At 49.8% G+C, this 13,833-nt stretch overlaps 1 protein-coding gene across 8 annotated transcripts in view; it reads left to right on the top strand.

Annotated features, from left to right (window-relative positions):
- Window positions 1-13,833, top strand: part of LRRN2 (leucine rich repeat neuronal 2) — a 76,624-nt gene that overhangs the window by 10,432 nt on the left and 52,359 nt on the right. The window contains exon 2 of one of the 8 annotated variants that reach the window (XM_078004320.1): window positions 964-1,091. The exons of the other annotated variants lie outside the window; for them this stretch is intronic. The gene's annotated coding sequence lies outside the window, so the exon portion shown is untranslated. The remainder of the gene's footprint in view (window positions 1-963; window positions 1,092-13,833) is intronic. 8 annotated transcript variants of the gene reach the window in all.

Below are 13,833 nucleotides of genomic sequence, written 5' to 3'. Positions count from 1 at the left end.
GGATGGGCTCTGTTCTAGGCACTGGAGTTCCCTTGCCTTTGGGCCCTGTTGCTACCAGAAAAAGTCACATGTGGGTGGCCTGACCCACTTTCCTGGCCGGGTGCTGTTGTGGCGAAATGATGGAAACAGAAGGGCAGAGCTAGGGGTCTGAGCCTCCTAGGCCTTCTTCCTTCCCCTGGGCTGACTCAGACTTCTCCTTCTTGCGGAGGGCTCTCTCTGGACCTGGGATGGAACCTCATTATTTGCAAAGGATGGAACTAAAGGCCTCAGTGCCTGGGAGATTGAGGTCTGCCCAGGGTCTGGCACCTAGGAACACCCCCAAATCCACACCCTCTCTCTAATGCAGTCTCCTCCCAGGGAGACACCGAGTGGCAGTAAGAACTCAGAGATCTGCTAATTCCACCCAGGCTAGTACAGCAGGTTCCCTCTCTAATTCAACACCGTTCTTCCCCACTCTGAATCCTCTTTCCTGTGCCTCCCCTCTTCCTCCTCCCCCTCATCCTTCTCTCCTTTGCTCTTCACTTTCCTCCTCTAACACTCTTGACTTCCCTTTTCCCCCTCACACTGCTCTTCCTCTTCTCTTACCCTCCTCATTCTTCCCCAGATATCTCCGTTTCTTCCCAGTCTCTGTCTCCACCTTTGCCCCGCTTCTCCTGTAAACTGCAGCTTAAACCATAAGCCAGGCGTGCACGCACTCCCGCTCATCCTGCTGGTGGGAGCACACGCACTGTTGGCTTTGCTGCATCCCTTTTGCAGAGGAGCCTGGGCTGGTGGGCCTGGCAGCTGCATTTGCCTGGCCCTGGTGTCCCTTGCACCCTGTCATTTACTCACCTGCCCCTCCTACTCCCCACACCCTTATGTTGTTTATTTGAAGGGAAAAGGAAACTCCATTGCTTTTTTAAAAATGTTACTCATTCAACAACTATTTATTGAGCGCCTACTGTGTGCCTCTCATGATTTTAGAAGCTGAAGATACAGCGGTAAACAAACCTCTATGTCTCAGGCTGACCACACTTGTATCTGGATTTGCCGGCTGATTAGCTCTGTTCCTGCCAGGCTCGTTCAAAGACCCACAGCTTGAGGGGGCAGAGGTGAGGAACATGAACAATGCTAGTGAATTATCACACTGAGTGACCTCTAAAGTGCCAGGTACCGCTTAAGTCATCCTGTCCTTAAGATACTTTTCTGACCCAAAAGGATGGACCAGGTCACATCTCACCATTTATCTGGCAGCCCAGGGCTGAGTAGAATGCTGGTGCTTCAGACAGAGAAGGGGGAAGGAATCAAATTTATTATTGAATACCTACTATGCACCAGTCTATGTGAGGAACATTACAAAAGTTATTCTGCTCAGTCCTGCTGACAGCCTTCTGATGTCTGCATTACCATCCCCTGTGTTCTAGCCAAGGAAATTGAGACCTGGAGAAGATAAACCACTTGCTCCAGGTCATATAGATCTCCATTTTGAAATCACTTATATCTGCAGTTCATTTGGCCCTATGATATCTGTGACATCTGGTAACTTGTACACTTATACTAACGCTTAAATTATAACCTACCTTTTCATGGGGCCTTATCTCCCAGTTAGACTATTAATATGCATAAGGATTTGCTGAACGGTTGTGTGAATAAGCTTTCTTAAGTGATCAAGGAAGGCTTCCTAGAGGACCTGGGACCCTGAATGAGGAGACAGGGAGGGCAATGATGTTTGCCCTGTGTAGGATACTGTGTGATCCTACACAGGTATGTGACAAGTTGTAGGCAGGCAGTCCCTCAGCCCACACCCCACCTGCATTCAGGTAGAATTGATTCAGGGTCAGGATATAGAAGCTTGGTCTACGGCCCGTCTAATGGATAAGTGTCACTTGTGTTCTTAATCTATATGGCTTGGACTCTTTATAAAAGCTCCAAGACAAAGGATGGGGACTGGAAGCTTTCAAGCCCCCAAAGACTCCAGGGAAGGGCAAGGACAATGGTTGGAGGCTGGAATGGGGCAGGAATGGGGAGAGTGACCAAGGGACAGAAGAGAAGGAAGACAAAGGCAGAAGATAAACTGAGAAACAAAAAACACTTTTGACAAAAATGAAGTAGCTAAAAAAGACAACAAAACAAAACAGAAGACAAGAGATATGCAAAAAAGACAGACAGCAGCATGTGATTAGATTGCTGAGAGAGGACGAGTCAGAAAGCTGCCTTTATCTATTACTTTCCGGTGCGGCGCCTGGGTCTCCCTGGCCTACAGCTCAGAGGCTGAAATTTCACCAAGTTAGCCTCAATCAGGCATTTGCTTATTCAGTCAACCCATCTTTTCTAAGTACCTACTGTGTGCTTGGCTCTGTGCTAGGTGCAGGGGACAAAGAGACAGATCAGATGTCCCTGCCTTCAAGGAGTTCACCGTAAGAGTAGAGATTCTAGAGACACACCACTGGAGTTCAAATCCAGGCTTCACCACTTCTAGCTGGGTGACATTGAGCAAGTCATGTAACCTCTCTTTGTCTCAGTTTCCTCATCTATAAATGGGATAATAAAAGTACCTACTTCATAAAGTCATGAGGACTACATGAGGTGATACATGTAATGGGCTTAGAACAGTATGTGGTATATATAGTAAGTGCCATGTAAGTAGTAGTATTATTGTTATTATTATTAGATGGAGGAGTCAGTCCCATAGACAATAATGAAACAAGTGTTGGACTATAGGATAAGTAGATAAAAAGGTGACTCAGCCAGGCGTGGCGGTTCACTCCTATAATCCTAGGGAGGCTGAAGCAGGTAGATCACTTGAGGTCAAGAGTTCAAGACCAGCCTGGGCAAAATGGTGAAACCCCATCTCTGCTAAAAATACAAAGACTAGCTGGGCGTGGTGGTGCACGCCTGTAATCCCAGCTATTCGAGAGGCTGAGGTGGGAGAATCACTTGAACCCAGGTGGCAGAGGTTGCAGTGAGCCGAGATCACACCACTGCACTCCAGCCTGGGCAACAGAGCAAGATTCTGTCTTAAAAAAAAAAAAAAGTGACTGTTTGCTGTTTGCAGATTAGGAAAGGGTTGCCAAAGAATGTGATATTTGGGCCAAGGCTTGAAAAGGAATCAACCAGGCAGAGATGGTGGGTCTGGGGACACTGGTGATGAGGGTATTTGGGGCACAGGCATCGTGTATGAAAAGATACCAGGGTGTGTATGTGTTGATTGCTCTTTGTGGATGTCACCATCACCACTGACACGTCCCCCTCAGCCTCTTTGTCTCCAGTGCTGGGAGCTGGGCTTCCAGTGGGGCTGGCTGGTCGCCCAGAACATCCCCACATGTTTTGGTGCAGGGGACCTGGTGCATCCCTGCTGGGGTTTAGTCTCATGACCTTGGTCTCCTGCACGTTCTAAGCCCTCATCAAGCAGAGTCTGCTCCAAACCCAGGGCTGCTAGGCCTTGCACTCTGCCTTCTGACACTTCCTAGGGACCTGGGAGATGCCTTGGTCTGAGGGGGCTGCCTTTTAGGAGGTGAGTTTAACCAGGTTTGGTTTGGAATTCAGTTTTTTTCTGTGTATTTCTTCCACCCACACCTTCCCTGCTGCTCAGCATTTGATGGACCCGAAGTGAGTTCCAAGATAAAGCGCAGGCAGAGGGTTCCTGGGGCAATAACTGTTTCTCAGCTTCTACCTCTCACATGGTAGTAACACTAATTATCATACCTAGCATTTACTGAGCATTTACTATGTACCAGGCACTGCGCCAACTGCTTTACCTGCATTATCCCATTAAGTTTTCAAAAATACCCCTATTAGATAGGTAGTTAACTCTCATTATCCCTAACCTTAAAAGCCAAGAAACAGACTCAGACTTGTTCAAGGACGTATAGCTAGGAAAGATCCAAGGGAGGGAGTTAGCCCTTCTCTCTGACTTTAGGACTCCTCCTGCTTCTTCACCACCCCCGAATCTGGTGTTCCTTGGGCCTGGAGGGTGCTCTGGGTCATCTAGCCCATTCTCCTCCTTCCCTCCCTCCAGGAAGAAGTTCCCTAAGCCAGCCCTGTCCCAGCCAGTGGCTGCCTTTCTCCTTTTTGGGATCTTCAGAGAGGGTCTCTGTGACCTTTTTTTTCCTGCTGCTCCTGCAGGGTGTGATATTTAAGATCCAACATTGTTTCCTTCTGTCTCAGCTAAGTGCCTCGGGGCCACATGGAGCCACTAGCCTCAGAGAAGCTGGACCTTAAGAGTCAGTGCCCATGGACACATGGTGGGAACCAATGCAAGGGTGGCTCGCTGGGAGGCGTGAGAATGGGGCCCAGACCCCAGATAAGGTGGAGAGAGATGGGGAAGGCTTGTGATTTGTGCTGTCGGTGGGATATCTCTAACAAGGTAGACTCGTGTGTTTCAGGAAAAACAGGTACAATTGTTTCTATTTACAAACATCTCACAAGGCAGGTTCTTCAGGGAAAAACATACGGAAGAAGGGGGCAGGGCAGTGATTATTAGGCAACAAGCCTGGGTTCCCCAGGAAGAATGGGTCTGTCCTATCTCATCTTTTCAGGGGGAAGGAAAAAGGAGGAAGAGAAAAGAAAGGCAGCAAAGGTTACTTTGCTCTCTAAAATGTTCTCAGAATAAGCATTCAAATGTGGTTGGTGAAGGTGTCTGTCTTTGGCCTGGGAGGGCAAAGGTGGTGATGCCCAGAAGGGGGAATGACCACAGAGGGGCAGCTGGTGGGAAGCAAGACATTTAAAAGCTGTGTAGCAGGAAAGAGGAAAGAGAGAATTTGACACTTCACCCTGCCTGGCTGTCACCACTCCTCTTCCCCTGCCTTCTGCTGGGGCTCAGACAGCTTCACGCCTCAAGCTTGAGAAAGTGCCTGCCCAGAATTGGGCCCAGGGGTTGAAAGGTGGAATCTACATTGCGAGGGGACCTGCAGAATCATCCTGTCCACTGCCCATCTCTGAGTGCCACCATGCCTCAGCCATCTCAGACATGGGGTGGGGCTGGAGTCTTCGTTCAGCAAGTATTTGTGAAGCATGTAGCCAGGCACTTAGGGCAGACAGCAGTGAACAACCAGACAGACCTCTGCCCTTCAGGAGCTTTTAGTTTATTGTCTGGGGATGCAGTAAAATAAACTTATAAAGGAAATGGCATATTGGAGTCTGGTAAATGCTAAAGAGAAAAAACAGGGAAGGGAAATGGGGGGGTCAGTTGGGAGAGGGGGAGTTTGTTATCTTGTGCAGGGTGGCTGCAGAGACCTCACTGAGAAGGTGACATCTGAGGAGAGATGAGAGGGGGCACTGCAGTTGGGGCAAGCTGGGCAGAGGGGACAGCAGGTGCAAGGGCAGGGAGGCAGGGCCATGCCTGGAGAGTGGGAGGCGGCGTGGAGGATGGCGTGGCTGGAATGTGGTGAGCGCAGAGTTGCAGGAGATAAAGTCAGAGGGTCAGAAGGAGGCTAGCTCTGGGAGAGTTCTGGAGCTGGTGAGGAGGGGGATTTTTTCCTCGGAGTAAGATGGGCTCTTGCAGGTTTGGGGCCTGGAGCGGCATGATCTGACTTTTTAACACCCCTGATCATCAGCCATCCATTCCAGCATTTCCCTCAGCAGCTAGTCAGTAAGTGCTGCCTGGTTGCCCTCTGCAGCCATTGGAGCTGTTTCAGCCAATCAGTACATCCCCACCAAGGATTCTCTGAGCACTGTCCTAGGCAGTGTGGGGTGTGAGGTTGGGAAGGAAATAAAAAAGCACAGGACACAGTCTTTACTGGTAAGGAAACCTACTGATCAGCTGGGGAGGCAGAACTTATACTCACATGAAATAATGAGGGAATAATACCAGACAGTATTTAAAACCGAGTGCTAAACTGTGTGATTTAGACTATAAATGTTATCGGAACTGTGAGCTCTGTGTGGGAGTTATATAGGGAACGCTTCCTCAGGGGGGCGCGGCTGATTTAGGCTTGGAAAATGGAGTAGGTTCGACTCTGCAGTGGGAAGGATTCTTGCACAGAGAACTTGGAGCTGGCAGGGTGAGAGGAGAGAAGGGTGGCGCCGCTGGAGGGGAGGGCACTGAGTGGGAGTAAGGCAGCCCACGTGGCAGCTTGCAAGGGCAGGGTCTTCTGTCTCTGGGCAGTCCCTGCTTCCCACCTGGGTTTCCGATGCCCCCTGTACTCTCTCCAGAGACATGGAAAGCCACCCTTTCCAGAAGGAAATCCATTATCTAGTGTCCTTGCCCTCTCCTGCCCAAGACCAGATGATCTCTGATCTTGGAAGTCCTCTGGCTTCAGGGAGTCCCATTTCCAGCTCCGGCCATTGTCCCAGGTCTGCACGCCTCTTAGTTCACTGGTGTCTGGAGCCATGTTCTCTGGAATTCCCTTAGGCTCCATGTATCTACCCAGGCTCCAGCAGCTTCTCTTCTCCCTTCCTCTCACTGCCTGGATGGGCCCCTGTTGGGTAGGTTACTCCTGTAACATTCCTGGTCGTTCCAGATATCGTGAACTGGAAATAAAATTGCACCAAAATGAGCAAACTTCCTCCCCCATGAGGGGTGAGTGTGTCCTCTCCCTGGATCCTGGGGGTGTGAGCTCACCTCTGAAGTATAGAGAGAGATCACCAGAGTGGAGCAGATTAGGATCCATTGGTAGTGCCCTCACCCACCCAAGACACGGTGGGGGGAGATGCTCTCCTCCCTGCCTCCAGCCCCCAGTCTAAATGCAGGAGCCAAGAGACCCATAGGCAAAGCAGTCCACTACTAGACAGACTTCTTCCCTCCTCTAGGTCCTCGGAGCCTGAGAAAGGGGGGCACATCCGTGGTACCCCAGCACAACCCCCTGGAAGACGCAGAGGCTGAGCCTGAGGCTTTTGTCCTTATGGCTCACAATTCAGAGGAAGTGGAATCAGTTGGCGTTGGGTCAGGATTCACGGTCCCTAGCCACCTTCCCTTGGGCATCTTAACTGCTCTGAGCCTCAGTTTCCTCATCTATAAATCTGAGTTAATAACATCCACTTCCTAGGGTTGTTAATAATAATAAGAGCTAACATTATTGAGTGCTTATGAAGTACCTGAAGCTTCACTGCATTTATCTCATTTCATCCACATAACGCTGTGAAGTAGGTATTATTTTCCCCCATTTTGCAGTTGAGGACACTAAAGCCTGGAGGCCATGCACAGCCAGCAAGTGGCAGAGCCAGAATTCAGCCCCCAAGTCTTTCTGACTCCGGAGCCCTGATTCTCAACTACCACATTAAGTGAGCAAATCTGTGTAAAGTACCTGCTACAAAGTAGAAGCTCAATAAATGTTAGTTCCTTTTCTCAATTTCCCCAGGGCTACTCCTCTAGAGAACAGCGTCCCCTACCTCATCACATTTCTTTTCCGGGATCCCCTGGGACATATGGTAGAAGTGGGAATGGGAATGAGCTGCCAGTTTATACTGAGGGAAGAAAATAAGTCCGAGAGAGGTGAGTAATTTGCATACAATCATAAAACTGTGGGGCCGTGATTACTGCCCGAGGCGCCTTGCCCATAAGAGTTATTGATTTCTACTGGGTCCCAAGCAGTTGGCAGAGGGTGTCTTGTGGAGATGAGAACAGAGGTTATGCTGTATGGAAGAATGAGAGGCCACCATCTCCCCCACAGGCAAGAAAGAGCCTGTCTCACCTGCAGAGGCGAGAGTTGAGCATTATGGGCCTGAAAGTTGCTAGCAACAGTACCTAAGCTCAGAAAGGTCTAAGACCCTATGCTTTCTGAGCTTAGCTACTGTTTCTAGAATTTGTTCTAAACAATCTGGGACCATTCATGAATCTTGGAAGAGGACAGTGTTGAAGGTCAAAGTGTGGAAAGACAAGATGTTATCTCACCTTTATGACTGTTAGATTGGCATGCTTTTTGCAACAGGTAAAGTGTGCATGGGTGGGTACACACACACACACACACACACACATTGCTCCATGTAACCTCGCATGGAAATAAAAATGAGCAGACAACTGCAGGGTCATCTGAATTTTGGGGTATATAGGGAATGGAGGTGAAGAAGCTGAGACAGGGCCAATCCCCTAAAACAGTCCTCATTCTTTACTCCCCAGAGACCCATCTCTCTGCACAGCCCACAAAACAGCCTAAGGCTGCCAACATTCACCTCTGATGGGCAGACCCAGAGCTCCTCTGCGTATCCCCCATGGAGAAAAGGAGAAGAGCCTAGGTCATAGTGCTTCAGAACTGATGGCAACAGGAAGCCCTCTGGTTCTGTGGCTTTCAAACATTTATAGAAGTTAATCCATTTTTCAATGTATGGTAGGCAGAATAATGGGCCCCCTAAGATGTCCATGTACTAATCCCTAGAACCTGTGAATATGTTATGTTCCATGACGAGGGAGAAAGAAGATTGCTGATATCTGACTTAAGAATAAATTATCCTGGATTATCTGGGTGGGTCCAGTGTAATCACATGGGTCCTTTAAAAGTGGAAGAGGGAGGCAGAAGTCAGCATCCGGGTAATGCCATGTGTGAAAGGCTGGACCTGCCAGTGCTGGTGTTGAAGATGGAAGGGGCCATGGGCCAGGCCTGTGGGCAGCCTCTAGATCCCTGTCTAAGAAGCTGGGATAGTCCAGGAAACAGAGTCTCCCCTCCAGCCTCCAGAAAGAAACACAACCCTACCGACACCTAGCTTGAAGCCAGGGTGACCCATTTTGGACTTCTGGCCTCCAGAACTATAAGAGAATATGTCTGTGTTGTTTTTAGCCACTAAGTTTGCGGTCCTTTGCTCACAGCAGCATCAGGAAACTAAATACAAGGCAAAAGCCAAGTGGTGGATCAGAACCCAGTTGGCCTCCTTCTGACCTCCCAGCCACCCTGGAGGGATTGCTTCATAACTTGGTGGCTCCAAGGAACCTGGTTTGAAATACACTGTGTCTGAAATGCAACCTGCTTATTCTCCAGACAATGAAATCGAGGCCCAGGAAGGAGTGGTTTTGTGTGCGGTCACGCTGAGTTAGTGGATGAGCTGGGACTGCAACCCACGGTCCACTCCTGTTTTGTCAGAAATCCCAGATGCTTACGTGAATTCTCTCATGAACTCATCCGTTACAATAATTGTATGTGTATATTTTTACATGTTCAACAAACGTGTGCATATAAAGGCCCAAGCACTGTGCTAAGAACTGGGCAGAGGCGACGTGAGCACCGGTGCAGGAAGATGAGCAGCTCTGAGTTCCAGTCCTGACCTCAGCCCCTCCCTGCCCTCAGCTTTCTCCAAACATCCGCAGCCAGCCCAAGTTGCTCAGATCTGTCTGTATTATTTGTCCTGGAACTGGTCCCCAGGTGGGCTTTCTCACAGCCACCTGCTCTGGGTAGAGACACAGCTCTGGGAAGGGAGAGGACCCAGCCCACTGGCCCCGGCTGCACCTGCCCTCGTGAAGCCTATGCAGCATTTATCACCCATAACAAGCTGCAGGTGGGCAGGACCCAGGGCCGTGGGAGGGAAGGGAGAGGAAAAGCAGGCAGAGGCAGAGCGTTGCCTAAAATCAGCGCCCTAGTAGTGCATATACCCTCTGTCAGGCATTTTGACCTTCCCAGCTCTCCCTGAAGCACACCTGAGCCACCGGCCGGCCCCCAGGGCTGCCAGCTCCCTGGTGTTGGTCTCCATGGCAACCCCACATTTGCCGTTCTGGTTTCTAATGACTTATTGGCATGTGTGGTAATTTGCAGAGCTTGGCAGGAAGAGCTAGGAGAGTAGTGAGGAGGGGAGGGGAGGGGAGGCAGTGAGGGGGACTTGGCAGTTGGCGGGGCAGGGGTCGGGTTTTGGATGGGGACAGAGGCACACTTATCCTGCCCCACCCTTCCTAGTCCCTGCTGAGTAACATCCAAAGTAAGGGAGCTGCTTCAGGTCCAGGGCCTCCCCTCCCTGAGGAGTATTGGCTCTCTGCAGGCCCCTGAGAGGGAGACAGATGGACAGACAGATGTAGTGCACAGCTGCTCACCTGTCAGGCAGATTCTGGCAGGCATGGGGGGTGACAGCCACGTTCAAACATGGCAGGTCAGACCACTCATGTTTTCCACCACTCTCCTATCTGTCTCCTGGGCCCTGAGAACAAAGGGGTACCTGGGCCCAGGAGTCGCTTGGTCCTATGGGGAGAGAGGTGGGAGTAGAGTATCCAAGGACAGATCCTTGCTGCTTCTAGGCCTCTCACACACTCAGACAACCAAGCAGGGCAGCCCTAAATGAAACGCCAGATCACATGGGTAGTGGGGGAAAGCAGGGAGGGGAGAACCAGTCTAGCAATCACAGGGGCCTAGAGGAGCAGGGGCCAGTCCCCTCTCCACTTTTCTTTGGCAAAGCTTAGCCAACCTCAAAACGATTTCCCCAGGGCAAGGCAGTGGGAAGCCTCAGATTTGCTGTGTGGCTGCAGTCTTCCTGCATACTACTTTGCTGCCTCTGTCTCTTTAGGTCACTCTTGATGCTGCGATCTGTTGTGCATTTGTGGGAGGCAGCCTGATGTGCTGAAAAGAGCACCCTCTTGAAAGCTGGATCCATCTGGGTTAGAATCCTATGACTTCTGCTTCCCAGCTCTATGACCTTGGACATGTCTCAGTCTCTCTTTGAGCCTCATTTCACTTATCTATAAAATGGGTTTAACACACCCAGTTCACAGTGTTGTGAAAAGGAAACTGGCTCATGCTTGTAAAATGCTTGGCACACAGCAGGTACCAATAAATATTAAAGAATTTTAAAAGTCATCTTTTAATTATCTACCCAAATAAACAGGAATAATGTGATGGATAATTTAAATAATTCTGATAGACTTGGTAGGGTATTTTTTAAATATTTGAGAATAGTCTTCATTTAGTTCAGTAAATGTTTATTGAACATCTGTGTGCAAAGTACAGGGCCAAGTGGGTGTTTCCCGGTGTTTTATGATTAGGGTGAATTTAAGTTGCTGGTGCATTCTCTAAGCATATATCATTTGACAGAGGGAGAGGGAGGGCCCCTAGGAAGGCTAGTAGCAGAGAGGGGGTGGCCCTCGGTCAACCATGTAGGTGGATCTTACATGGACTTCTGAGAAGTGGCTGGCCCTAAGAGAAAGATCTGCATTGTGAAGGCCCTGTCTGGGTGGTGTGCAGTGAGATACACTGCCCAGTTTCTCAGAAATGGTGAGTCTGTTTTTAGAGCTGGATGAAGTGGATGATTGATGGAACCAGTGGGTGGTCACTCCTTCACTTTCACAAGCTGCTGCTGAGGCTTGAGGGGGCCGGTGACCACCCAACTATCAGCTGGAAGGGGAGCAAGGTGCACCTGCTCTCACCTGGGCATCTGAGCAGATCACAGCTCCCTCAACTAGTGCTGGGAGGGAGGGAAGGAGAGCAAGGGGGAGCTAGGAAACTTGGCTTCTATCTCTGCCAGCAGATGGACTTCTGCCTGCAGCAGGAGTCTGTCTGTTCTTCTATCAGCCTCCCTGCAGCCTCCTCCAAGACGGCGCGACAGAGATGTGCAAACAGAACGTCAGAGATAGCTGGGGCCTTGGAGAGCGTCTGTCCCACTGCTTTCTCGCCGTCCTCATTCACGTTGTAGCACACAAACACAGTGATAATGGCTCAGGGAGCAACTGACCCAAGGGCTAAGGGGTCGTGATCTCAGCACACCTGTACCCATTTGTTGCTCCCTAACACCACTTGGAAAGCTCTACCTTAGCCGGTTCTCCCAGTGTATTTTTATCTATGAGAAACTTAAGCATTGGGGAGGGGGAAGGACTTGAGATCACAGAGCATATTAGTGCCCTTGGGACTAGACAGAAAGCTCCTAACTTCTGGCTTTGTGCTATATCTACTACCTCAAGACTCCTTCTTCCACTGTTTTTCCTGATCTTTCACCCTGGAGGGCCTACTTCATGTGCAAGAGAATGTAATGTCTCTGAGACACCATTATTCTCCAAACCTCGCAAAATAAGGCAACGTCCTCCCCACCCACCTTTATTCTCACTAGCCACCCTCTTCATTCAGGAAAGCCTCTGGCATGTGCCCATAGACCTTCTCCCTTCCCAAGTCTGTGTCTCTCCATCATCCTGGGTGAGATTAGTGACGACGCAGACAGCTTCTTCTAACCCAGACCCTTAGGGGCTCACCTATCTCAGCCACTCACTTGCAAGTTCATACTCTGTATTTTGCCATCCCCTGAAAATTACCTAGCAGAGTACCCAGCTTTCTGGTCACCATCTTCTACACCTTTTGGTCTCCCAGCTTGCTTGTCCAAGGACTCTCACATCACCACTTTTTTTTTTAGTCAGTCAAATTTAGCAGTGGGAGGGTTGTATGACACCCCCACCCTTTAACCTCCTTGGGACCTTTGCTCCATTGGCACCTCTGCTTTTTTTCTTTTTACCATCCATTACCTTCCACTGCCTTCCCTTCTCTGAGTCCAGGTAGAGTCCATGGTCCATTATTTTTAAGAATCCTCCTGCCAATATCCTGAACTCTCTTGAGCCTCTGTCTTTTTATTGTCCCAGTTTGACCAAGTCCCAGTTCTGGATTAATTGCTCTATCTGCTTCTTTCTACCTGCATTCAGGAATGTGGACCTGCTGGGACACACACATACACACACACACACACACACACACACACACACGAAACAGATTGTTACTTCTACAAACTCACCATCACCAACCCAACTTGCTCTTCAAAAGTGCCTGGTGTTCCTACCACGTTCCTCTGGTTCTCTCTCCCCTCACTCTCCACAATGACTATTTCACACCTTCCTTCCCGAACCTCCGCCTCCACCCTCATGCTTAGCTGAGGACCTCACCTCCCACTTCACAGAGAGAGAGAAGTCACCAGGCAAAACTCCCCAACTTGTCCCCACCAAACCCACAAACTACCTGCCTCTGGGCCAGTCCTCTCCTCCTTCCCTCCTGTGTCTGCAGAGGCCGCAGCATGGCCATCACAGGCCAGTTCTTCCACCACCCATGTTCTAGATCCTCTCCTCTGCCTTCTCAGAAACAGCCTTCTCACCATGCTCAAGTTTCTCATGCCTTCAACAAGCAAAACAACAACAAAAACCTTCCTGAAGCCCGACTCCACTTGCTGCCACCACACTGTCTCTCTTCTCTGTACAAGCCAAATGTCTGAAAGGGTTGGCTGCAGCAGCATTCTCCATCTCTGCACCACCCACTCCTTCCCCAGCCCTGCTTCAGTCTGACTTCCTCCCCCATCACTCTGCTGAAGCAGCTCTCCAGATTGCTAAAGCAAGGGAACATTTTTTACTTCTCAGAAGCATTTTCCACTCTATTTTTTTTTTGACACTTTCTTTTCCCTTGGCTTCTCTGACCCCACATTCTTGGCTTCTCTGGTACTCCTGAGTCGTCTTTGCTGACTCATCCTTCCTGTCTTGATCTTTAAATGTTGGTGTTCCTTATGGTCTGGCTCAAGGTGTTCTCTTCTGATTGGATACTCTGTCCCTGGGCCATCTCAGCCACATGAATGGCTTCTGTTGTCATCCACATGCAGATGACACCCAGCTTCCTAGTCGGTGTCTTTTCTTCTGAGCCCCTTATCCTTATATTCACCTGCCTAGTTGACTAAGTTGGATGTCTCAAGAAACCTCAGACTTAAAATACTGAAAGCCAGAGTCGTGATTCTCCTGCTACATCTCCCACTGCCTTCTCACCCGCTGCCTGATCCTCCTCCAGTGCTGCCTGTTTTGTGAATGGCATAACCTCAAACCTCAGTTCTGCACGCCATCAACTGGGAGTCACTGTCATCTCTTCCATTTTCTCCACCGCTTACATCCGGCCCATCACCAGGCCCTGTCTACCTCCTAAAAAGCACCTGGGTCCATCCACTCCACTCCTCCCCATCTCCACAGCCTCCACACTAGTTCAGACTGACTTTGCC

The sequence above is a fragment of the Macaca mulatta genome, chromosome 1, assembly GCF_049350105.2.
Source record: "Macaca mulatta isolate MMU2019108-1 chromosome 1, T2T-MMU8v2.0, whole genome shotgun sequence".
NCBI lineage: Eukaryota > Metazoa > Chordata > Mammalia > Primates > Cercopithecidae > Macaca > Macaca mulatta.
The sequence above is the reverse complement of the archived record's forward strand: the minus strand, read 5'-3'. Positions and strand labels throughout refer to the sequence as shown.